This window comes from Schistocerca nitens, chromosome 1, assembly GCF_023898315.1.
Source record: "Schistocerca nitens isolate TAMUIC-IGC-003100 chromosome 1, iqSchNite1.1, whole genome shotgun sequence".
NCBI lineage: Eukaryota > Metazoa > Arthropoda > Insecta > Orthoptera > Acrididae > Schistocerca > Schistocerca nitens.
In genome coordinates this window covers 947,244,070-947,270,807 of record NC_064614.1, presented here as the reverse complement: position 1 = coordinate 947,270,807, position 26,738 = coordinate 947,244,070, and the positions used below count along the sequence as shown (strand labels likewise).

The 26,738-nt window shown below is 38.0% G+C and overlaps 1 protein-coding gene across 2 annotated transcripts in view; it reads right to left on the bottom strand.

The window, feature by feature from the left end:
• LOC126194351 (uncharacterized) overlaps positions 1-26,738 on the bottom strand; it is a 377,936-nt gene that overhangs the window by 339,147 nt on the left and 12,051 nt on the right. The window contains exon 1 of one of the 2 annotated variants that reach the window (XM_049932760.1): positions 19,865-19,911. The exons of the other annotated variant lie outside the window; for it this stretch is intronic. The gene's annotated coding sequence lies outside the window, so the exon portion shown is untranslated. Of the gene's footprint in view, positions 1-19,864; positions 19,912-26,738 lie in introns of those variants that run through there. 2 annotated transcript variants of the gene reach the window in all.

Below are 26,738 nucleotides of genomic sequence, written 5' to 3'. Positions count from 1 at the left end.
CCTGACTATGCTACCTAAATCTGAAAATTTTAAACTATTCCAAAAAAACATTTTTTGAAATTTCCAATATACGTACCCTCGGATTTTTTGTATAGAAATTATATGTGTTGTTCAGTCTAACTGACTACATGCATGCAAAATTTCAAGATGGGATCTCAGTGGGTTCTTGTATAAAATAATGTTTTACTACCGCAAAACATACTAATGAGGTGAAAAGCGGATTATTTCTAGGCTATGAATACCAAGGTAGGCCTATGTAACTCCAACAAACTTAAATTATTATGTTAGTCTTTTTATGCAACATTACCCTGTTACTGTTTGCTAAATCATTAAATGATGTAGTGTTGTTTTAATTTAATGTTCATGATTCTTTTAACTATGCATCAGAAGGAAGGGAACACATTTCAATTGGTAATATACACACTACAAGTTAAAATTTTGAATAAAGCCACTCACCTTTATCCATAGTTATAAATGGCAGAGATTATCTTTTTCTTGGTTTTCCAGTGTTATTTGTAATCATTTACAACAAGTTCCTTATATTAGAAATTGGCATATAAGTAATTTCACTTGGGAAAAAGATTAACTTGACGATATTTGCATGGATATAACTGTATTTATAATACTAATTGGTATTTACAAATTTAATACACATGGTGTTTATACAACGTAGTATTTAGTGACAGTAGGTGTAACATAATTTAAATGTGCTTCTTTTATGATCGTTTAAGACATTTTTCCAAAGCAAGAGAAGACAACTTCATTCCTTTAGCACTTAAAGTATAGGTTCTTCCCGTAGCTGTTGTTGGATTCACTGTTTGTAAAAGAGTATTTCGTGGGACATCTAATATACCTCTAGTTTGTGGATGGTAAAAGACTGGGCTGGACCCTTTGCGTGTAAAAAATTTATTCGGTACATGTTATTGTATTTTTCTTCAATGCATCCTAGCCACCAAGAGTCATCATATGCTACTGTCACAAAACTAGCAGTAATATTTTCCATATGTGACCATGTTATTTGGTTCAGTGTTGTCACATATTCAAGAGACTCATCCAGACTAAAATGATAAGGCTTGACAGTAATTTGACTCTCTGTGCAGGGTTTATATGAGTGAAACTTTTGTGTTCCCACAATCGCTTTTGATTCACTAAACCGAGGAAGTAAGTATTTGTTGGTCAGTTCATGGTCCTCTGTTGTGCAAAATTCAAAGTCAATGTTTTTTATGTTTCCATGGCAAATACATGAAGTGATTTGGATGTTAAGATTTGTTGGTCATATGGCCTTTGTAAGCTGGCTTCAGCAGCTAGCTGCTTAACAGTTCCGCCAAGGCCATTGCATGCACTCTTGCCATGGGATGTTGCAAAAAACTCCCACTCTGCCTCAACTTCAAAATCAGTTTTATGCAAACACAAATTAAGGAAGTTTTTCTTATTTTCATATTGTGCGGCACTGCCATCAGAAAAGTAAGTAATGTTTTTAAGTGCAAAAGGCAAGATTTGCTTTATAATTTCTAGCAGTTTTTTCGGGAATACATAGAAAGCGACTGTATTATGTTTCAGGCAATTTGATATGAAGACATACTGCAGATATTTTAGTTTTCCCTTCCATTTATAATATATGATGCAGTTTAGCTCAGGTGGTAGTCCAGTGGAATGATTGTATTTCATCTTCTACTACGAAAGAGTAGTTTTCTCCAAAATCACAATTGACTACTACATGGTCTTCAGTTAAATTGTCCTTGATTTCGCTGTAGTATTCTTTCTGCTGACTAACTATAAATGAATGATTTTTTACCTTCATTAGAGTGTCCAAAAACTCATCCATAAAGTCATCAGTACTTTTAAAATTGCTTAAAATTGCACCCGTTACGTTAAGGTGGCCATAAGTGGGTTAGTGGCCAAAACTAGAGCCTTGACCCTATACGCAAATCTCACGTTCTTTTAAAATAAAAAGTGAATGTCGTATAAAATCGCAAGATTCTTAAGTTATTTTTTTATATATTTTATTCTCGTATGATCAAATGATGATGGCGTCCTCTTGGGTAAAATATTCCGGAGGTAAAATAGTCCCCCATTCGGATCTCCGGGCGGGGACTACTCAAGAGGATGTCGTTATCAGGAGAAAGAAAACTGGCATTCTATGGATCGGAGCGTGGAATGTCAGATCCCTTAATCGGGCAGGTAGGTTAGAAAATTTAAAAAGGGAAATGGATAGGTTAAAGTTAGATATAGTGGGAATTAGTGAAGTTCGGTGGCAGGAGGAACAAGACTTTTGGTCAGGTGATTACAGGGTTATAAATACAAAATCAAATAGGGGTAATGCAGGAGTAGTTTTAATAATGAATAGGAAAATAGGAATGCGGGTAAGCTACTACAAACAGCATAGTGAACGCATTATTGTGGCCAAGATAGATACGAAGCCCACACCTACTACAGTAGTACAAGTTTATATGCCAACTAGCTCTGCAGATGACGAAGAAATTGAAGAAACGTATGATGAAATAAAAGAAATTATTCAGATAGTGAAGGAAGACGAAAGTTTAATAGTCTTGGGTGACTGGAATTCGAGTGTAGGAAAAGGGAGAGAAGGAAACGTAGTAGGTGAGTATGGATTGTGGGGAAGAAATGAAAGAGGCAGCCGCCTTGTAGAATTTTGCACAGAGCATAACTTAATCATAGCTAACACTTGGTTCAAGAATCATAAAAGAAGGTTGTATACCTGGAAGAATCCTGGAGATACTAAAAGATATCAGATAGATTATATAATGGTAAGACAGAGATTTAGGAACCAGGTTTTAAATTGTAAGACATTTCCAGGGGCAGATGTGAATTCTGACCACAATCTATTGGTTATGAACTGCAGATTGAAACTGAAGAAACTGCAAAAAGGTGGGAATTTAAGGAGATGGGACATGGATAAACTGAAAGAACCAGAGGTTGTAGAGAGTTTCAGAGAGAGCATAAGGGAACAATTGACAGGAAAGGGGGAAAGAAATACAGTAGAAGAAGAATGGGTAACTCTGAGGGATGAAGTAGTGAAGGCAGCAGAGGATCAAGTAGGTAAAAAGACGAGGGCTAATAGAAATCCTTGGGTAACAGAAGAAATATTGAATTTAATTGATGAAAGGAGAAAATATAAAAATGCAGTAAATGAAGCAGGCAAAAAGGAATACATACGTCTCAAAAATGAGATCGACAGGAAGTGCAAAATGGCTAAGCAGGGATGGCTAGAGGACAAATGTAAGGATGTAGAGGCTTATCTCACTAGGGGTAAGATAGATACTGCCTACAGGAAAATTAATGAGACCTTTGGAGATAAGAGAACCACTTGTATGAATATCAAGAGCTCAGATGGCAACCCAGTTCTAAGCAAAGAAGGAAAGGCAGAAAGGTGGAAGGAGTATATAGAGGGTTTATAAAAGGGCGATGCACTTGAGGACAATATAATGGAAATGGAAGAGGTTGTAGATGAAGATGAAATGGGAGATAAGATACTGCGTGAAGAGTTTGACAGAGCACTGAAAGACCTGAGTCGAAACAAGGCCCCGGGAGTAGACAACATTCCATTAGAACTACTGATGGCCTTGGGAGAGCCAGTCATGACAAAACTCTACCATCTGGTGAGCAAGATGTATGAGACAGGCGAAATACCCACAGACTTCAAGAAGAATATAATAATTCCAATCCCAAAGAAAGCAGGTGTTGACAGATGTGAAAATTACCGAACTATCAGTTTAATAAGTCACAGCTGCAAAATACTAACGCGAATTCTTTACAGACGAATGGAAAAACTGGTAGAAGTGGACCTCGCGGAAGATCAGTTTGGATTCCGTAGAAATGTTGGAACACGTGAGGCAATACTAATCTTACGACTTATCTTAGAAGAAAGATTAAGAAAAGGCAAACCTACGTTTCTAGCATTTGTAGACTTAGAGAAAGCTTTTGACAACGTTAACTGGAATACCCTCTTTCAAATTCTGAAGGTGGCAGGGGTAAAATACAAGGAGCGAAAGGCTATTTACAATTTGTACAGAAAGCAGATGGCAGTTATAAGAGTCGAGGGGCATGAAAGGGAAGCAGTGGTTGGGAAAGGAGTGAGACAGGGTTGTAGCCTCTCCCCGATGTTATTCAATCTGTATATTGAGCAAGCAGTAAAGGAAACAAAAGAAAAATTCGGAGTAGGTATTAAAATCCATGGAGAAGAAATAATGAGGTTCGCCGATGACATTGTAATTCTGTCAGAGACAGCAAAGGACTTGGAAGAGCAGTTGAACGGAATGGACGGTGTCTTGAAAGGAGGATATAAGATGAACATCAACAAAAGCAAAACGATGATAATGGAATGTAGTCAAATTAAATCGGGTGATGCTGAGGGGATTAGATTAGGAAATGAGACACTTAAAGTAGTGAAGGATTTTTGCTATTTGGGAATAAAATAACTGATGATGGTCGAAGTAGAGAGGATATAAAATGTAGACTGGCAATGGCAAGGAAATCGTTTCTGAAGAAGAGAAATTTGTTAACGTCGAGTATAGATTTAAGTGTCAGGAAGTCGTTTCTGAAAGTATTTGTATGGAGTGTAGCCATGTATGGAAGTGAAACTTGGACGATAAATAGTTTGGACAAGAAGAGAATAGAAGCTTTCGAAATGTGGTGCTACAGAAGAATGCTGAAGATAAGGTGGGTAGATCACATAACTAATGAGGAGATGTTGAATAGGATTGGGGAGAAGAGAAGTTTGTGGCACAACTTGACTAGAAGAAGGGATCGGTTGGTAGGACATGTTTTGAGGCATCAAGGGATCACAAATTTAGCATTGGAGGGCAGCGTGGAGGGTAAAAATCGTAGAGGGAGACCAAGAGATCAATACACTAAGCAGATTCAGAAGGATGTAGGTTGCAGTAGGTACTGGGAGATGAAGAGGCTTGCACAGGATAGAGTGGCATGGAGAGCTGCATCAAACCAGTCTCAGGACTGAAGACCACAACAACAACAACAACATTAAAATATTATTTAATTTAATTAACAAACAATAAGAGGGTAATGTTCCATAAATAGGCTAACATAATAATTTAAGTTTGTTAGAATTACATAGGCCTACCTTAGTATACATAACCTAGAAATAGTCTGCTTTTCTCCTCACTAGTGTGTTTTGCGGTAGTAAAATATTATTTTATACAAGAACTCATTGAGATTCCATCTTGAAATTTTGCATGCGTGTAGTCAGTTAGACTGGACAACACATATAATTTTTATAAAAAAATCCGAGAATACGTATATTGGAAATTTGAAAAAAAATGTTTTTTTGGAATAGTTTAAAATTTTCAGATTTAGGTAGCATAGTCATGTTACATATCAAATTGAAGGGAATTTATAGAAGAAAACAATTATGCAAGTTTGAGCTCTCTAGGCTGTATAGTTTTTGAGCAACAGCATTTTAAAACAATCATCGATTGATCAAAAACATAGGTTTTTTTTATTTTTAAACCCTTGAAACTCAAAAACCAAAAGTCAGAAAAATTTGAAATTTCAAATTTAAACTAGTGTTAGTGGGTAAATTACCTGAGAAAAAATTCATCCAAATCTGAAATATCAAGGTTCAGACCGTTAGCTGATTTGAGATGGAATGACCCTAGTGTTAAGTGGCGCAACGCTTATACTAAACTGTATACCTTTAATTCACAGCCCATCGGCAATTCTGTTTGCTCTATTGGTTCTGCGTTGAAAAGTGTTTGTTCAGTGTTGAATCCGCTTTGAACAGTGATATATTTTGTTGCGTGTGTTAATTATAGACAATATCCCGCAGAATAGTTATTCGTTCTCAGGCCGGCCGGAGTGGCCGTGCGGTTCTAGGCGCTACAGTCTGGAACCGAGCGACCGCTAAGGTCGCAGGTTCGAATACTGCCTCGGGCATGGCTGTGTGTGATGTCCCTAGTTTAGTTGGGTTTAATTAGTTCTAAGTTCTAGGCGACTGATGACCTCAGAAGTTAAGTCGCATAGTGCTCAGAGCCATTTGAACCATTCGTTCTCAAAGCGATAAAAGTGTAGAAAATAGTGACGAGAAATTCTTTTCAGGAATAGACAAAAATAATACATGTGAAAGACGTTAGGTGAACGGACATTCGAGAGTAGTAATAATATGGATTCTTTTGACGAACAATCAACTTCAGAAATGCCAACTGATAATGAGACATTAGTGCAAAATAATTTGTTTTTAAATACAACAGACGCTACACAGTCACAAATTACGCGTAGCAGACATAATATTTTCAGTAACGAAACCACTACAATGCAGTCAAACGGTGTGACTCCATTACGTGCCGAAACAGATTCAAACGGTACACAGCTACGCAATCTGCGTAGCAGATTACACAGTTTTATTGACAAAAATTCCGAAACCACAGAAGAGGTGACACAATTACAATCGTCTGAGGATGTTCAAATGAACACAGGTGTACCGCCTTTAACAACGAATACAAATACACACAGAAGTCAATCCGAAACGGATCCAATAGTGGCATTTTTGCTACAAATGAGACAAGACATGAATCAAAACTTTAACAGAAGGGCACAAGAATCAGCAAATCTAAAAAACGAAATCAAGGCAGAACGCACACACACAGATCAGAAATTATACAGAATGTACCAAAATCTAAAGCACGAAATAAAAGTAGAAATTCAAGCAGTCGCTGAAAAATCAAACCAAGAATTACACGCCAGGATTCAAGAAATAACAGATAAACAAGAAGCATTTGCGGTATGCATACGAGAAACAATGACAGGGAACTTTTCTAAACAAAACTCTCACATTGATGAACGTTTTAACAATCACACAGAAAACTGTTTGATACGTCACCGTATGCGATCGCAGAATAAAGAACGAAAAGAACTATCGCAAACAATTAATAAACAGCAACCGGACGACAAAAAGAAAGTGTTTGCTCAAGGAAAAACTTACGTGGACAATCACATACACTCGATTTCGGAAGAAATCGAAATGGTTAAGGAGACAAATATTCAAATACAAGAGAGGCTCACGAAAACCCAATCACATACAATTGAGGCAAAAATTTCTACACACACTGAAATCCAGAATATTGGGGATAAATTAACCGAAGAAGTTCTGACACTAATTGACAAAATGGAACACACAGAAATCAATCAAGACTCAGAAAATTTGAAAGCAGATTTTAAGAAAGTAACCAAAAGTAATGGTAAATTACGAAACGAATTGACAGAAAAGATCAACGAACTCACTACAAGAATAGACCTTTTAGATACTCCCAATGACAGTAAATCAGATGACACTACACCAGTCTCAGTTCAACAGATTTCTAATAGTAAAGATACGCAAATTACAAATGTGCAACAAACAATCGCAGACCTAGAATCACGTAATAATTTGCTACATACGAAAATCAATTCTTTACAGCAAAGGATAGCTGACACACAAGAAACAACTGCAAACAATCAATTCCAAAAGAACACACACCATTACGACATGCCTCAGATGCACAATACATATAATGTCGGTAGACTTCAGAGAGTAAGAGATCTTAACCAGGCAGAAAGACACACAAATTCATATTCACAACATTACGAAAATAATTACACAATGACGGTTTCGACCACAATCATTTCCTTTCAGTGAGAAAGTTTAAAACATTTAAAAACGACAGGATGCAAATACATCCACTGGACTGGATCCAACAATTCAATGCGGCATTCCCACCATTATGGCCAGTTCAACATAAGCTGGAATTTATTATTAGTTTTCTTGAAGGGGAACCAGCGAGAAGAATGAGACCAATTGCTGGACAGTGTTTTTCAGTAGAAGCATTCCAGGAAGCATTTCTAGCAGCATATTGGTCAGATACCACACAGAGTAGCATTAAAGATCTGCTAATTAGTCTGCCAAATTTCGAGAATTCTACTTTCCCAACAATCACACAATTTTTCGAGTATATGGTTGAACAAAACCAATACCTCAATGAGCCATACCGTCAATCCGCGTTAATACAGCTGTGTATTTCAAAACTCCCCAGAGCATTAAACGTGTCATTATTAACAGGCCAGCAGAAGGACAGCATGTACGCATTTAGAGACATCCTGCAATTGCTAGAGGTACACCAGGCAGATTATGCGCTTATTTTCCCGAGGATATGCAGCTTTACTGTATGATTAAATGATGATGGCGTCCTCTTGGGTAAAATATTCCGGAGGTAAAATAGTCCCCCATTCGGATCTCCGGGCGGGGACTACTCAAGAGGATGTCGTTATCAGGAGAAAGAAAACTGGCGTTCGGCGGATCGGAGCGTGGAATGTCAGATCCCTTAATCGGGCAGGCAGGTTAGAAAATTTAAAAAGGGAAATGGATAGGTTAAAGTTAGATATAGTGGGAATTAGTGAAGTTCGGTGGCAGGAGGAACAAGACTTTTGGTCAGGTGACTACAGGGTTACAAACACAAAATCAAATAGGGGTAATGCAGGAGTTGGTTTAATAATGAATAGGAACATAGGAATGCGGGTAAGCTACTACAAACAGCATAGTGAACGCATTATTGTGGCCAAGATAGATACGAAGCCCACACCTACTACAGTAGTACAAGTTTATATGCCAACTAGCTCTGCAGATGACGAAGAAATTGAAGAAATGTATGATGAAATAAAAGAAATTATTCAGATAGTGAAGGGAGACGAAAATTTAATAGTCATGGCTGACTGGAATTCGAGTGTAGGAAAAGGGAGAGAAGGAAACATAGTAGGTGAATATGGATTGGGGCTAAGAAATGAAAGAGGAAGCCGCCTGGTAGAATTTTGCACAGAGCATAACTTAATCATAGCTAACACTTTGTTTAAGAATCATGAAAGAAGGTTGTATACATGGAAGAACACTGAAGATACTAAAAGGTATCAGATAGATTATATAATGGTAAGACAGAGATTTAGGAACCAGGTTTTAAATTGTAAGACATTTCCAGGGGCAGATGTGGATTCTGACCACAATCTATTGGTTATGACCTGTAGATTAAAACTGAAGAAACTGCAAAAAGGTGGGAATTTAATGAGATGGGACCTGGATAAACTGAAAGAACCAGAGGTTGTAGAGAGTTGCAGGGAGAGCATTAGGGAACAATTGACAGGAATGGGGGAAAGAAATACAGTAGAAGAAGAATGGGTAGCTTTGAGGGACGAAGTAGTGAAGGCAGCAGAGGATCAAGTAGGTAAAAAGACGAGGGCTAATAGAAATCCTTTGGTAACAGAAGAAATATTGAATTTAATTGATGAAAGGAGAAAATATAAAAATGCAGTAAATGAAGCAGGCAAAAAGGAATAAAAATGTCTCAAAAATGAGATCGACAGGAAGTGCAAAATGGCTAAGCAGGGATGGCTAGAGGACAAATGTAAGGATGTAGAGGCTTATCTCACTAGGGGTAAGATAGATGCTGCCTACAGGAAAATTAAAGAGACCTTTGGAGATAAGAGAACCACTTGTATGAATATCAAGAGCTCAGATGGAAACCCAGTTCTAAGCAAAGAAGGGAAAGCAGAAAGGTGGAAGGAGTATATAGAGGGTCTATACAAGGGCGATGTACTTGAGGACAATATTATGGAAATGGAAGAGGATGTAGATGAAGATGAAATGGGAGATACGATACTGCGTGAAGAGTTTGACAGAGCACTGAAAGACCTGAGTCGAAACAAGGCCCCCGGAGTAGACAACATTCCATTGGAACTACTGACGGCCTTGGGAGAGCCAGTCCTGACAAAACTCTACCATCTGGTGAGCAAGATGTATGAAACAGGCGAAATACCATCAGACTTCAAGAAGAATATAATAATTCCAATCCCAAAGAAAGCAGGTGTTGACAGATGTGAAAATTATCGAACCATCAGTTTAATAAGTCACAGCTGCAAAATACTAACACGAATTGTTTACAGACGAATGGAAAAACTAATAGAAGCCATCCTCGGGGAAGATCAGTTTGGATTCCGTAGAAACACTGGAACACGTGAGGCAATACTGACCTTACGACTTATCTTAGAAGAAAGATTAAGGAAAGGCAAACCTACGTTTCTAGCATTTGTAGACTTAGAGAAAGCTTTTGACAATGTTGACTGGAATACTCTCTTTCAAATTCTAAAGGTGGCAGGGGTAAAATACAGGGACCGAAAGGCTATTTACAATTTGTACAGAAAGCAGATGGCAGTTATAAGAGTTGAGGGACATGAAAGGGAAGCAGTGGTTGGGAAGGGAGTAAGACAGGGTTGTAGCCTCTCCCCGATGTTATTCAATCTGTATATTGAGCAAGCAGTAAAGGAAACAAAAGAAAAAATCGGAGTAGGTATTAAAATCCATGGAGAAGAAATAAAAACTTGGAGGTTCGCCGATGACATTGTAATTCTGTCAGAGACAGCAAAGGAGAAAGAACTGAAATAATTACTTTTCCAAGGAAGCGTAGACTTCGTCATTGTGAGAAAATAGACATGGCACTAGCGAACATCAAACGAGCTGCAGATCGTCGGAAGAGACAGCAGAAGCAGGTAAGTATATTACGCAAGTACGAGATTGGCGATAAGGTACTAGTTCGTGCCCATTATCTGTAACATAAAGGGAAAAAACGATGCAAAAATTTTGAACTTCTATACGCAGGACCGCACAGAATTCGAAATATGCCGCGCGCTAATGTAATACACATCGAGACACTCAGAACAAAAAAATCGAGAGGAAACCACCATATGTCAAACATAAAGAAATTCTTAAAATAGAAAAACCTTCTTACAGGGATACATATTGACAGAGTATAGCAATGAGCTTTTTGACACATTCCAGCAAGCCCGAATACAGTAAGCTACTAATGGGTTATTTACGAGCACAACAGGTCACCTCGATTCGATCGCAGATAAATACACTGAACATTAATAGCAGTCTTAGAAGTGTTCTCGCAGGACATTTATTTCAAATTATGTAAGGTAAGTGAAGCAATTAACAGGACAAATAATTTTCATACAGTAGTAGCAATTAGATGTATTCTTTAACCCGTGTATGCAGCATTGTTGTCATAGTTCACCAAAATAAACGTAGTTTTAATTATAATATAAGCATTGAATATGGAGAAATGTGGATAAATGCTTTACAGGTCATGCCGAGAGCTGACGCGATTTTCCAGATGCAGAGAGATTATTAGCCATGAATATTTTGTTGTAGGTAATACAGAGAGATAATGAAGTCATGCCGTTCGCTGATGATTATTAACAATGAATATTTTATTGTAGGCTATGCATAGAGATGACACGAGGTACAAAGGAGAGAGGAGAATGAAGATGTTAGTATGTAAGGAATATAATTTAGTAATGGTTTATTTTGATAACAGGTGACACAGCGCAGCACTACGGATGAAGAAACCACATTAAATTGATTACTATATGTATTTTGCTATTCGAAAAATTTTTTCTGCATTGAACATCATATCTCTTACATCAGATACACACATAGGAAAAACAGATTACACCAAATGTCAGCATACCGATTCGTACTCTATGTAAAATACAAATGTTTTCTCTTAAATAACAATGACGATGTGTGTTACACAACTCAAACATAATATATAGTCGACTGACAATATGACTCGTAACTGACGAACACATTACCGAACATATTGAAGTCACAGAAAGTGACATATTTTGTCAAAAGTTACTTTCATATTTCAAAAACTGTGAATTCACAACCTGTTAAGTAATATAACAGTGTCTTTATGTAATTATTTATATGAGCACCAGATTATGATTTATTTAGCATCACAGAAAGTGACATAGTTTGTATAAAGGTACTTGTCTATTTTATTTAAAATGTTGATGCCTAAATGTTCTACTAAATTCCACTTACAGAAATATTTGTTTATGTTATTGACTGTCACATAATGTAATATGTATTGTTGGCTGAATTCACTACAGATGGAAAATGTGTTTTTTATGTGATTGTTTAAAACTATAAATTTTTTCTACACTCACACAAGGTGTGTCCTTTTAAACGTAAAATAAATAATTTTTATGAGCATAGAGGAAAGAGATGATGTAAAATTTGGTAATAACGGTATCAGCCATATCCGTGAACCTTTTGACAAAATGATTATACCTGTACCTTAATTCCTGTGCATCCCCATGGTTATGGAGCACAAACAAAGTGAATAGTGAACTACGTTGCTTCAATCTACGATGTTTTCTATGAGGTGTCGGCATACCAAGATGCACACCACAGTCATGATGTACGTCAATAGGTGCTTGCATACCAAGATGCACACCATCACTACTAATGGACAATTGGAGTTTGAACTTGTACCTGATGTAGCTGCGGCAACTCAGGCAATTCGATGGTTAACTTAGTGTTTGGTTACACCAAACCCATGGATCAAAGAGACGACGGAATCACATGGCGAAACCTGGTGTTGTGCTATTTGAGGGAAAGAAACGGACTTTTGAGTGCATTCACAGACAGTTGCCAGTGCTTTGACCATGCTATCCAATTACTTGTTTTCCCCTTCCCTGAATATGGTACTAATAGATGCCAATTTATAATGAAACATAAACTATGTTCTAATTTTTTCCATCCATTACTATGAGAAATACAAATAACTTTTACTACCTGATGTACACTTCCAACTTACTGACACATATTATTTGTATATTTTGATGCATACTCCTTTGAATATTCTCTTTGTTAGACTTAGGAAAACAAGTTCTTATGACAGTATATGTATGTGCTTTGTTGAAAGAAATATTTTATCATTAACATACTTATTACTAAACATATTTCTATAATCAAAATTTCTCCTTACGTCAAGTCCAAATTACTTAACGACGTAGGAAAATTTTAAGGAAACCCAGTGGAGGGTTACGTAAGACGTGTATATTTCTATTGTCTGTTGTCAAATCACAATTTATGAAAGATGTTTATATTTTATTAATAGGATTAAGTAGGAATAATTAATATTTGTCATGTTGGAAATAATTGTGGTAGCAGGGAATGTCTGCACCAAAGTATTGTTGACAAGAGAGACCGCAAATTGATATAATTTTAAAATGGGCGGGAGAGACCGCGTATGGATACATTTTAAGAAAAGAGCGGGAAAGACCGCGCATTGATATATTTTATAATGGTAGCAGGGATTGTCTGCACCAGAAAGCATTGTTGGCAGGAGAGACCGCACTTTAGCGTTCGTAGGAAGTCAGTAGTAAGCGAGAAGTGAAGCGAGTCGGTAGGAGGTCTGAAGCGAGAATTTGAGAGAAGCGGTGTGCCTGCCAGCCACCAGCTATGATTTACAAGAGATTATAAACGGATGTACAGAGGCATCAGCTAACTATTATAATAAGAGGAACTAATATTACTGAATTAATTTTTTGCGAAGCTCAAGACTACTGAAGGTATGTTTGCGCATTGCTAGTTGTAAGATTATAGTAAAAAGTAAGTCCCATTTGAACATTTGTAAAATAATTTCATTCAGAATATAATTAACTTTTGCCAGCAATATTGCATTTCTAATTATAATCCATCCTAAAAACCATCAACGTAAAACTTTGTAAAATTTTATTGTTGTCAAGAAAAAGTTTAACTATGAATTACGTAACTTCAGTCATATTAATTAAAGAATAACGTCAGATTTGCTATTAAAGAATAACGTCAGCTTTGGTAATAAATACAGGCACTTATTATGAAAGCCCACCAGCAGCTTATAGAATATAGTAAAACAGAGTAAGTATATTTATGTCGCAGTTCCATGTGGCAGTCAGATGGCGATCCAGTAACAGTAGAAAAGGTAAGGAACAGTTTTGGGTTATTGCAGATAACGACTGAGCGCCACGACGACGACACATTCTATGTTTCGTCGAAATAATCAGAAAATCACTTTTAATAAGCAGCAATTAAATTTGTATGCGAAGATTGAGAAAGAGAATAAATTTCAAAGGGATTTGTTATTAATAAGCAAGAGATAGAAGTCCTAAGGAAAGGTTTCATAGTTTATTGTAAAAGGGAAGGTTATCATTAACAAAAGAGGTATAGAGGAGACGGGAAGGTTTCACTGATACTGATTCTTATGCAACATGTCCTCAAAATATTTCACAAGACTGGAAAATTCAGATTGTTCGAAATGTTTCATCATTATGATGCTATGTTTTACTCGATCTTGTGTAGCTTGAGTCCATTATGCTGAGAGGAAGGCATGATAAAATTCTCCTTCACTGTGGCAATCGTAAATGTCCGATCGCATTCTTACAGCTGGTTCATTCTCTAAATAGCCACACATAAATTCTAATCTGTGCTCTAATGACCAGTTGGGAGGAAAACAATGAGAGAATTGATGAAGCCACGCTTGTGGATGAATGTCGTTGCCGGAATTCTTAAATTTTTTGAATTTACGTGTAGTAATTAACAGCTTATAGTCAAAATCATCATGTCGGCGAGTCGCATGTCGGTCATTGTTACGTCGTTTCGGCGGTTCCATCTAAAAATTGGGCGTACCTTGCCAATTTCTTTCATAGTTTCCGAATTGCCCTGTGTTATTATTTTGTGGCTGTTCCGTACTTCTAAGTCCCTCTTCCCGTGTTGGAGCGCGAGTCTCCTCTGAAATATGTCATTCTTGTATTACTTGTGCCAACTGATCTTGTACTTCCCGGATTTCTCTTTTGTGTTGCGTTTTAATTTGATTCTGATTTTGTTTGAGTTTCCTAATTTGTTCGTACTCTTCTGTGTCATTAAAGACTACCGGTCTTGTGTCATTCAGATTATCATCTACCTTCGTAGATAAATTATTTAGCTGATTCGAAAGTTTGACTACTTTCCCTGATCATGAACTAATTTTCTCCATGTGTCTTTCTGGACCAATTTTCAGAGTATCTACTGTGTCCTTTAAGTTTTCCTGAGTTTTTGCAAGTTGCGTAACCGAATCGGTAGATGCAACTGGGTCAATTTTAGCCCGCAAGGTCTCGTGATTTTCATGAACAATAGTTTGCAGTTCTTTTATGGCTGCTTCGTGATTCTGTAATACATTTTCATGCTGCGAAAAAATAGGTTGAAAATGCTCACAAATTTGTGTTTTTACGTCATATCAGACCTTTTGACATTTCGATTCGATGTTGTGTAACTCAGTAGTTAAATCTTCGCGTGTTTGTTGAAGTGTTTCTTTAATTTGTATCTGATTTTGTTCCATTTGTTTCTGTGACTGTTTTCGATTTTGTTCCATTGCGTCTAACTGTTTTTGTGTTTGTCTCTGGTGTTGTTCCATTGTGTCTAACTGTTGCTGTGTTTGTCTCTGATGTTGTTTCATTTGTTGCATTAATTGCAATAATAATGTGTTAGTGTCTGGAATCTGTTCCTCTATGCTTTTCGGCAGTGCACTTGCACTGGCAACATTCACATTTTGACAAGCAGAAAATGCGTTTTGACTTATTTGAGAAAGCGGTGAGGACCCAAAGCCTGAATCTACAGTATTTGCAAGATTGTGTCCTGTCACTTCGGATTCCTGAGGCGAGCTGTTGCCGACCGCTCGATCGACAATGCTTCCCTGTTCACTAATTGTTTCACTGTCTACACCATTGTTTGCCGCCCGCTCCATTTCCCTATGCACAATTACCAAATTACTACGTTGAATGTCTGTTAATTCATTACACGGTGGTGCTGATAAGCTACAATCGTCGTCACTATCATTTCTCAATTTACTTTGGAGCCTAGTGTTACGTTTTTTACACGCCATAATTAACACGTATTTCACACGATAACAAGAAAAGCACAATTTGAAGAGCAAATACAAGAAAACACATTAGCATAGCACTGGAAATAATATCTCGTTAATTGGAAGCGCAGCTGCGAAATACTTGGTGCAAATCTACATGCATGCCACACGTTTCGAGAGGTTATATTTACTTTGATATCTGTTAATCAAGTGCCGGCCGGAGAGGCCGAACGGTTCTGGGTGCTTCAGTCTGGAACCGCGCGACCGTTACGGCCGCAGGTTAGAATCCTGCCTCGGGTATGGATGTGTGTGATGTCCTTAGGTTAGTTAGATTTAAGTAGCTCTAAGTTCTAGGGGACTGATGACCTCCGATGTTAAGTCACATAGTGCTCAGAGCCATTTTTTATTAATCAAGTGACTGAATTTTCCCCCAAGATTATCAGTTCGACCATAAAAGTTTGAATCTAATAATATTCAGCAGCCTCTCTGTTAACGAACTTCATCTCCTTAATTATTATACGTGAATTGTAAAACCTGCCAAGTTTGTAATGTTATCTAACGCATCTTCGGAGGAAGAAGCTTTCTTTGTGTGATGTGTATGAAGTACTTATTTTTAGAGCTTGAAGGCTGCAGACGCTTCGCATGAATTAACATATAATACAGGCATCTGCACGACGGCAACGTTAAACGTGACAGCGCCATCCTTATTTGCCTAATCGCAGTCACTGTTGTAACGATTCTTTTTGTGACTAGAATCTAATACGGCTGGCTCATAGAGGTGCTGTCCTAAGGAAGTATTGAACCGACAGGTCGTTTATAAACTTTCGAGATGTTGCATATCTGATAAATAAAAGAAACATTTGCTGTATTAACAGATAAAAAGGCAACAAATGGTTCCTTTTTCGTCAGATCTGGAACATGTATGACAAATTCACAAACTAATTGTAATAATGAAGGACACTGGATAAAAATTAGCCTATTCATCGTATTTGCGAAAGTAAGAATGTCATGTAAAGAGGTACGCGTGTTATGTGCATTTATAAATAAATTCCGCTTTCAGCCACAAACATAATTTCGTTTTAAGTGATGCATGATGGCATTTCGAATCCTGTATACCGGTCGTGAAGTACTATTGTTATTACATCATCAGCATATGTCCTTTTAGTTTAATTCTTGTATGTGGTGTCAACGAAATCAATTTTCGAGAGTATAAAAACTACGATAAAATGGATTATTTTTGAATGGAGGGGCTTTCTTAGCAGAGTAGCAACGTGCAATAGCTCGAGAAACTTGATTCCATACTTTTGTACCGTCCAGCGTCATTCCAAATCACAGCAGTTCACAATATGAACAGTACATGTCAGCCAAATAACACAATATGGACATAACGATCAAATATTGCCTTAAAAGATGTTATCTTGAAGCTGCTGTACAGGTATTAACTGTACAGATGACAGTGAACTGTTACGAGCGGCAAAGCATACAGCTAAGGAGACCTCTCTGAGTGCTGTAGCACCAGCTAAGTGAAAGAGAATGGCAAATCGCTGACGCCAGATCGAAACACTGGAGGAAATCATAATATTTCCTGTCAGAAAGGTCACAGTTCGTAGTAATAGACGGAACGTCATCAAGTAAAACAGTAGTAATATCCGGCGTTCCCCAAGGAAGTGTTATAGGCCTTTTATTGTTCCTGATCTATATTAACGACACAGGAGACAATCTCAGTAGCCGTCTTAGATTGTTTGCAGTTGGTGCTGTCATTTACCTCTTGTAAAGCCATCAGATGACCAAAACGACTTCCAAAATGACTTAGATAAGATATCTGTATGGTGCGAAAAGTGGAAATTGACCCTGAATAAGGAAAAGTGTGAGGTTATTCACATGAGTAGTAAAAGAAATCAGCTGAATTTCGGTTACGCGGTAAGTCACACAAATCTGAAGGCTGTAAGTTCAACTAAATACTTAGGGATTACAACAAATAACCTAAATTGACACGATCACTAGATAATATTGTGGATAGAGCAAACCAAAGGCTGCGATTCATTGGCAGAACACTTAGAAGGTGCAACAGGTCTACTAAAGAGACTGCTTACACCACGCTTGTCCGCACTATTCTGGAGTGTTGCTGTTCGGTGTGGGATCCGCGTAGGATGGGACTGACGGATGACATCGAAAAAGTACAAAGAAGGGCAGCTCGTTTTGTATTATCGCGTAATAGAGGAGATAGTGTCACAGACATGATACATGAAATAGAGTGGCAATCATTAAAATAAAGGCGTTTTTCGTTGCGACGGGATCTTCTCATGAAATTTCAATCACCAGTTTTCTCCTCCGATTGCGAAAACATTCTGTTGGCACCCACCTACATAGGGAAAAATTATCATCACGATAAAGTAAGAGAAATCAGGGCTCGCACAGAAAAATGTAAGTGCTCGTTTTTCCCGCGTGCCGTTCGAGAGTGTAACGGTAACGAGACAGCTTCAAGGTGGTTCATTGAACCGTCTGCTAGGCACCTTATTGTGAATAGCAGAGTATTCACGTAGATGTAGATGTAGATGTGCCAGTTACCGGATACGCTGACATGGTTAGTAGTAGCAAAACATGAAATCATATTCATCACAATCCGTTGGTCATCTTGTATATAGCGCATATCTCACGTCAAAACGATCTTACTTGAAATGAGAAAACTACTTTCTAATTTGATTTCTTTGATGACGCTCACGCCATTCACAGCACAAATGTTTTGGACTGCCTCCGTCCGACCATTAAATCCAAAGAAAACTAAACGCCACAAATGTTTGGTCATCTTCCGTTTTATGCCGTATTTTGTAACGCTGAAACAGTGCTCCTTCCAACATTCACATATGCAACATTTAAAACGAATACGTACGCACTTTAGTGTCCGTCATTTGCTCCCTTGGTCCCACCCAAGCTCGGAGCACAGTAGAGCGTTTCTCACTGGTGGAACATACGAACCGAGCGGAATATGTGAATTTAACAGTTCCTTGGTGTCAGAAGTGTTTGTTTATGCTGTGTCCTCCAGGAGGTACGGGACAGAGACTACACAGGAGGGCGATGAGCTGCCTAATATTCAGGCGCAACAAACACTGGTATGTAAAACTTAAGGAGGAATGTAGCTTTCGCATGATGCGTCACTACGAAGTAAAGTAGCTCGATGAAACTTGGGCCATATATAAAAAGAACGTCTACAGTATAATATAGAATGTAGCTGAAATAGATACCCAACAAACGAACAGAAATCACCTTTCATTAAAGATTATAATTACACTGAAGTCACCCCGATTTAAGCCGGCCGGGGTGGCCGAGCGGTTCCAGGCGCTACAGTCTGGAACCGCGCGACCACTACGCTCGCAGGTTCGAATCCTGCCTCGAGCATGGATGTGTGTGATGTCCTTAAGTTAGTTAGGTTTAAGTAGTTCTAAGTTGTAGGGGACTGATGATCTCAGAAGTGAAGTCGCATAGTGCTCAGAGCCGTTTGAAACTTTTTCACCCCGATTACAAAAGGCTGGACACGGTTCTTAATAGTGCGTGTGATACCACGGACGACAATATATGCTCCACAACTTGCCCACATGCTGGCCACAACATTGGTAAGGTGTTCCACTCCTCCACTAGCGCGGTTGATAACGGCTGGATGGTCACTGGAGCACATGTGACTGCTGCATTACGTCTCTCAACGGTTCCCATATGCACTCGATGTGACTTAAGTTAGGGGAACGGACAGGTTAGTACGTTCGCGGAATATCCTCTCGTTCCAAGAGAAGATTTGGAGGTCTCTCCGCGTATGCAACATTACATCCGACGGCAGCATAAGACCTTGAAACGTCCCCTTTGAACAATTTTACACGACTGTGCTTAACCTGACACACAATATTTATAGCGCAACGCAATCTGACTTTCAAAATTCCCTACAAAAGAATGGCCCTGACTAACATTAAACTATACCTTTCACAAATCACTTACCTCACAAAAATCTTCGCTGCTCAAGCTACTGCAATACAGCGAGCGTCACTACTGCCAGCTAAATAGAAGATTCAAACTATGGAAGGCACTAACTACTGATAGGGATAGTTAGCAAATGAAAGATATTAATAGAGAACAAAGAATGTATTTACCTTGATATCATCATTTATAAATATAGCAGTTCATGACAAATTTCAAAACTCCGCCATCTCTCTCCCCACATCCACCACTGCTGGCGGCTCACCTCCAACTGCGCAACGCTACGCGCTGTTCACAGCCAGCTGCCTAACACTACAATGGCGAGTATTACAACAATGCAAAGCAGCCACAGGCTGCACACGGCACAGCCGGTGATTTTCATACTGAGGTGGCGTTACCAATAAAAAACCTAAACAGCCTACTTACATAGCCCCCATGCTCCCCACAAAAAATTTTACAAATTTTGTTGGGCACTGGCCAATACATATTTGTTAAATTTTTTTATTCACAATTACAATAACAAAGAAATCAAATGCACACACTTATTGATACAATGTTGGTCAAAAGCTAAAATTTTCTCACAGTCCATAAAGACAGTCCTGATCATTCAGCACAGTAAAATATCAGTCTTTTTCTCAAAGTCTGAGCAGTAAAAGAAAATGCACACGGAAGTAGTGGATTTCCATGCAGTATTGAAGAAGTATTGTTGTCCTTCCAACGAAAAGACAGTGCTGACTCTACATGCTGACAGGTAATGGGCCACAACAGAGTAAACCCACAGCGGAGTCAGTCGAAATTTTGAAGAGTATTGGTGGGTAGGTCATCACAGAGCAGACCCACTGTAGTCCTGGTAGAGATTACGGTATTGGTGGGCCACCAGAGGCGCAGACCCACTGCAGTCCTTGTAGAAATAATGGTACTGGTGAGTCAGCAAAGATGCAGACCCACTGTAGTCCTAGTAGAGATTACGGTATTGGTGGGCCACCAGAGGCGCAGACCCACTGCAGTCCTTGTAGAAATGGCCAGCAGCCATCTGCTGCGACTATCAGGTGCACAATCACCATTGAAGAGTCTTGCGGATAATGTAGCAAGTCCATAAACCACCACTTGTGCACTCACAAAGTTTTTTTAATTGTCCTTAGAACCAGCAATGCTGTTATCCAGTCCCTTGCTGAATTATTAACACACGTGCAAACACTAACAGTCCCTACATGTCACATATTGTCCATATACTATGACCAACAGAAACGTGTGCAGTGAAATGTAACTTACAAGTTAATAATATGATGAACTGGTGACAAGTACAATTTTATAACATAAGAACACAATAACAAAGGTACAAAACACATCATTCAAGAACATAACAATACAGATAACATTTGTAGTACAGGCTTTACAAAAGAATCGAAATAACATATACATCAATGTTATAGGAATTTTGACATAAGTACATACATAAAAGATCAGAATAATTATTGAAACATCGACTTCACACATGAGCATTAAAACAGAACAGAATTACTAATGTCTAACATCTTTACAAAGTAAATAACATATTATTAATACCAATTATATTTGAGGATAACAGTATTCCTCATCATGGTGAATAGTATTAGAAAAGAAAAAATTCTATGAAACTACACAGAGACAGGAAGAAAACAAATACACAAGGGTACACAAACACATAGGGGGATAACACAATGGAAAGGACAGGGTTCGTTTTCAGTGTAACTTTTGGTACTGCAGTCCAACCCAAAACTTCATTCCATAGATCTTTCGTCTTATTTCCACATTTGTTTCCACCAAAAAAATCCTATTCAAGCATGCTTTCTGTATATATATATGTTCACATATTTCTTACCTCATTATTTATTTTCCATTATCTTACTTCATCATTTATTTCCAAGAAAATCCTACCTAAACCTGTTGTCCCTAAACCCTACTTTTTTTGGTTCATATCCTATTTCAAAATACTGTTTTGGCCAAACCATTTTCTTATAGATTTTCAATGTATTTCTTCCAATTCATCATAGTTAGTTTCTTATATAGTCTACCCCCTCTTAAGCTAACTTAAATCTACTGAGCTCAGATGCTAAACTAAGGAACGAGGCAATGCAGCATCACATAAAACAATTAATATAAACAGCAATGAAAAAAACGCAGATTTGCGAAGCAAGCAGCATTAAGAAATTAGCAAAGCAATTGTAATATTACAACTAATCTAAGGCAATGTGCAGCAAACAATAAAATTAAATCATTAGTAAAACTGGCTTAACAGAATAATACAAAGTCAAATTCAATAACACTATGCCTGGCAAACAGCAGAAGCAAAAGCAATAAATTATATCTAAACATGACAACGCTCAAGCAGAAAAATATTACAGTAAAGACAACAATGCAGATAAGGGAAATGTATAATCACATCTTAATGTCTATGTAATTAAAGTGGTGCACCACAAAAACTAATTCTAGAAAAGATTACCAAGTACTAGAAAAGAAAATTATGTATGCAGTTCCTGTGAAGGTAAATGCCCTTTTTTTGTGCTCCCTCATTTTTTTGAAAAAATTATTATTTACTCGATCTGTAGACAGAAAATATTTACATTAATACAGCTATAAAATTTTATTTTTACCAATGCTGCAGTGCAGCTAGAAACTAGATATCAAATGAAATAAGCAACTATGTACAAAGCAAAGCATAAAAATATCATTCAGTAGTCATGAGGTATTTCATAAGTTAGTAGAAAAATCTCTCAACTAGAGAGACAGTAGTCATAATCAGGTGTATAGACATAAAAATATTTCTCGTCATTTCATTAGGCATCCAGTGTAATCATATGTTTTCAAGTTCGACCGTGTCGTTTTTACGATGCTTTCTACAAGGGAATGTCAGAAGCGAGGTTAATGGCCTCTTTTTTTCTCCACCTAATGGCTTTTTCTCCGGGCGGCTGGCCCTGCTGCGCGCCACAACGCATTACATCAAGGTCACTTACCTTTCTTAACGAAATATTTACGACAGCAGTTTTCGCTACAGCGACAGTCTCATATAAAAATATTTCACAGGTCAAGAATTAGCGTTGCAAATCTGTAGAAACAAAATCCTATAAATATAAGTGTCCAAAAAAAAATATTCGTCAGCATTGTGATACATTCACGCATTTACACACATTTCATAATTCTAAAAGTACGATTCTCGGTTTCCAACATACGTCTTCACAAGGCAGAGTTCCTAACCGCTACTCATTACTCCTTACCTTATTACACATATACAAATTCGTCGACGCTTCTTTAATATTTCATTACATGAAATACGTAGCATAATCAAATTCCTCATATAGCATCAGCTTCTTGACCATAAACATACCTCAGCAGCATAATACACATCGTCGTCGTAAAAATAACATCATAACACCTCAGTCAAATCTCAAAATCGTCGTAGCTTCCTCCAATAATACCAAACTTTAAAAAAATTCTCTGCTCATTTCAATAGTGTCATCTACCTCAAATGTACTTTAAAATCATGATCCCATACCAAATATATCATTCAAAGCTCTCATAGTATCACAATGGTTCTGAAAAAATATGAGCAGTTTACAAAGTACAGACAAAATACAGTTTCATAAGTGTAAAGTTACCCAACTGTGTAATTGCGTAAACATGTGTCACTGATGTAGTAAAAAAAAATGTTTATCTCTGTCAAATAATCAGATACCTGTGTAATTATGTGTTAGAGGAATATGGTACCGATGTGTAAAGTTGTATAAGCAAATACCATATTAGCTAGGGCTCCTTGTGCGTGCCAAACACATGGTACAGACAGTAGGCGTGTACCCCCCTGAGGATTAATGTAATTATACCCTCAGGTGTTACAAATTACAGCAATGGAATGAAATGTATCACGGAAAACTTTCTTTGTAATTAAGTGTTTTAAGTATAAGATTAATCACTCAAATACGTGTCCTGTAGCGCTAAATGTGCGTCTTGTTGTAAGATAATTCTGTGGAAGTGTCGTAGTTATCGTCCTCCGAAAGCTAAGTTCTGCAGAAGTCAATGTACTTACCTCATGATAAACAAAAGTGAAATGCTTTGCGTATAGATATCTTAGTTATTACGCTTATTGTTGTGATGAAGAAAGTACTGTATTGTAACGTATTGTTGTGCTACGAAAAAGGCTGTCTCAATGTTGCTATACCACAAAAGTTACTACTAAAACATGTTTTACTTTACAGAAGAATTCAGAAAAACTGTGCAGATATAAAACAGATACACCGCAAAAGCAACATTGTAAATTGTCACTCATTAATAGCGTCGTGATATAGTCGTGTAGCTGTCACATAAACTAACCTCTGTGTCATCTGGTATCCCTCAGAAAGCACTTTAAATTCAGAATGTATTTTCAAATAAACCAAAATGTTGCATTAAAAAAAAGCAAATTATCTTTCAATAAACGGTTTTACATGTGAAATGTGGTGCAGAATGCGGTATAAGTCGGTAAAGAATACTGGAATTTTTTTTTCAAGGTTAGCGCTATGTTATTTTTCCCTGAGCCAGCTGGCGCACGCGGCTGCGTGCTGTGCGGGTCAGTGCCTGCCTCTTTGTTGGCGCGCGTCGTTAATGGGATTCGGAGACCGAACTTCTACAAATTCGCCTTGCCGAGAGGGCCCTGCCGTGTTTAAATCCCGCCAGTTCTGATGCAATTCAGGTCTGTTGTTACGAATATATCGTCTGTCGTCATGTCGGTAGGTTCCGTAGTTTCTTCCTTGTCCGTCACGTGGTGGAGAATTTCTCCCTGAATCGTAACTGTGCGCCAAACTGTTGCGTCTGAAGTTATTCTGCCTCCCTTGATAATAATTGTTTTGGTTCCCATATTGTCTGTTTCTCTGATTGTCTCTGTGATAGTCATTACTTCGGAAATGCGATCTTTCTCTGTAACTATTACTACTCTGCCAACGGTTGTCATACGGGTGGTGTCTGTTTTGGTCACGATTTGTGTTGTGAGAATAGCCTTGTCGTGTCCAGTTCTTGCTTCTGTCGTCACGGAATTGTGACGTATGTGACCTGTAGTGATTGTTTTCCTGTTTTCGCATCCGGCGACTGTCAGTGTCAATTTCTAATTCTTGTAAGAGTCCCTGAAATGCTTCAATGTCGTCTTTGCAACGTCCTGCCAAAATAATGTATCGTATATGTTCAGGTAATTTCATTAAGCAAATGCGGATGAGTTCTGAGGGGCTGTATGGGTTTGAAAGATGCTGATTCTTATGCATCATGTCTTCAAAATATTTCATAATACTGGAAAATTCAGATTGTTCGAAACGTTTCATCATTATGATGCTATGTTTTACTCGGTCTTGTGTGGCTTGAGACCAATATGCTGAGAGGAAGGCATGGTAAAATTCTCCTTCGCTGTGGCAATCGTGAATGACCGATCGCATTCTCACAGCTGGTTCATTCTCTAAGTGTTGTTGTTGTGGTCTTCAGTCCTGAGACTGGTTTGATGCAGCTCTCCATGCTACTCTATCCTGTGCTAGCTTCTTCATCTCCCAGTACCTACTGCAACCTACATCCTTCTGAATCTGCTTAGTGTATTGATCTCTTGGTCTCCCTCTACGATTTTTACCCTCCACGCTGCCCTCCAATGCTAAATTTGTGATCCCTTGATGCCTCAAAACATGTCCTACCAACCGATCCCTTCTTTTAGTCAAGTTGTGCCACGAACTTCTCTTCTCCCCAATCCTATTCAATACCTCATCATTAGTTACGTGATCTACCCACCTAATCTTCAGCATTCTTCTGTAGCACCACATTTCGAAAGCTTCTATTCTCTTCTTGTCCAAACTAGTTATCGTCCATGTCTCACTTCCATACATGGCTACACTCCATACAAATACTTTCAGAAACGACTTCCTGACACCTAAATCTATACTCGATGTTAACAAATTTCTCTTCTTCAGAAACGCTTTCCTTGCCATTGCCAGTCTACATTTTATATCCTCTCTACTTCGACCATCATCGGTTATTTTACTCCCTAAATAGCAAAACTCCTTTACTACTTTAAGTGTCTCATTTCCTAATCTAATTCCCTCAGCATCACCCGACTTAATTTGACTACATTCCATTATCCTCGTTTTGCTTTTGTTGATGTTCATCTTATATCCTCCTTTCAAGAGACTGTCCATTCCGTTCAACTGCTCTTCCAAGTCCTTTGCTGTCTCTGACAGAATTACAATGTCATCGGCGAACCTCAAAGTTTTTACTTCTTCTCCATGAATTTTAATACCTACTCCGAATTTTTCTTTTGTTTCCTTTACTGCTTGCTCAATATACAGACTGAATAACATTGGGGAGAGGCTACAACCCTGTCTCACTCCTTTCCCAACCACTGCTTCTCTTTCATGCCCCTCGACTCTTATAACTGCCATCTGCTTTCTGTACAAATTGTAAATATGCGAGGTGCCGGGGCTAGTAGTGTATTTATCACTAAATTCTACTAGAATCCACATGTGTAAATCATGCTCTAAGCCCCCCCTATTCTAACTCCGACTTTTGCTGTTGCACAAGGATAAAAAAAATACGCGAACTGACTCTAATCAACCCTGCTAGTGGAGTAGAAGAGAGTTTGGCACCTGCAGTAATTTAATTTGATACATAAGTTAAATAAACAAAGGTTTCATTAGCATAGTGAGGAATGATAGGGTTGCTCTATTGATTAACAGAATGAAAGTTCTGTTCAAAATAACAATATGATTTATTAAGATTAAACACAGAATAGTAAAAGAAACACAGCAAATTTATAAAACATCAAATTGGCTAAAATTGGAGATTCATACAAACACTATAAAGGTGAAGTTGTCCCTAACTTAGATCGTGAGGTTTAAGACGAAGTGGTATGTGGAGCCAATTCCTTTCCACTCAAATCTCAAGAGAGACACACAGCTAACCCAATGGTAATTGCTGTTACTCGAAACTGAACAAAGTTAGAAAAGGATGAACAGGCGCGCTCTGCTGAGCTCTGATTATCACCTAGGAAAATCCCTATCTGCCGGTGCT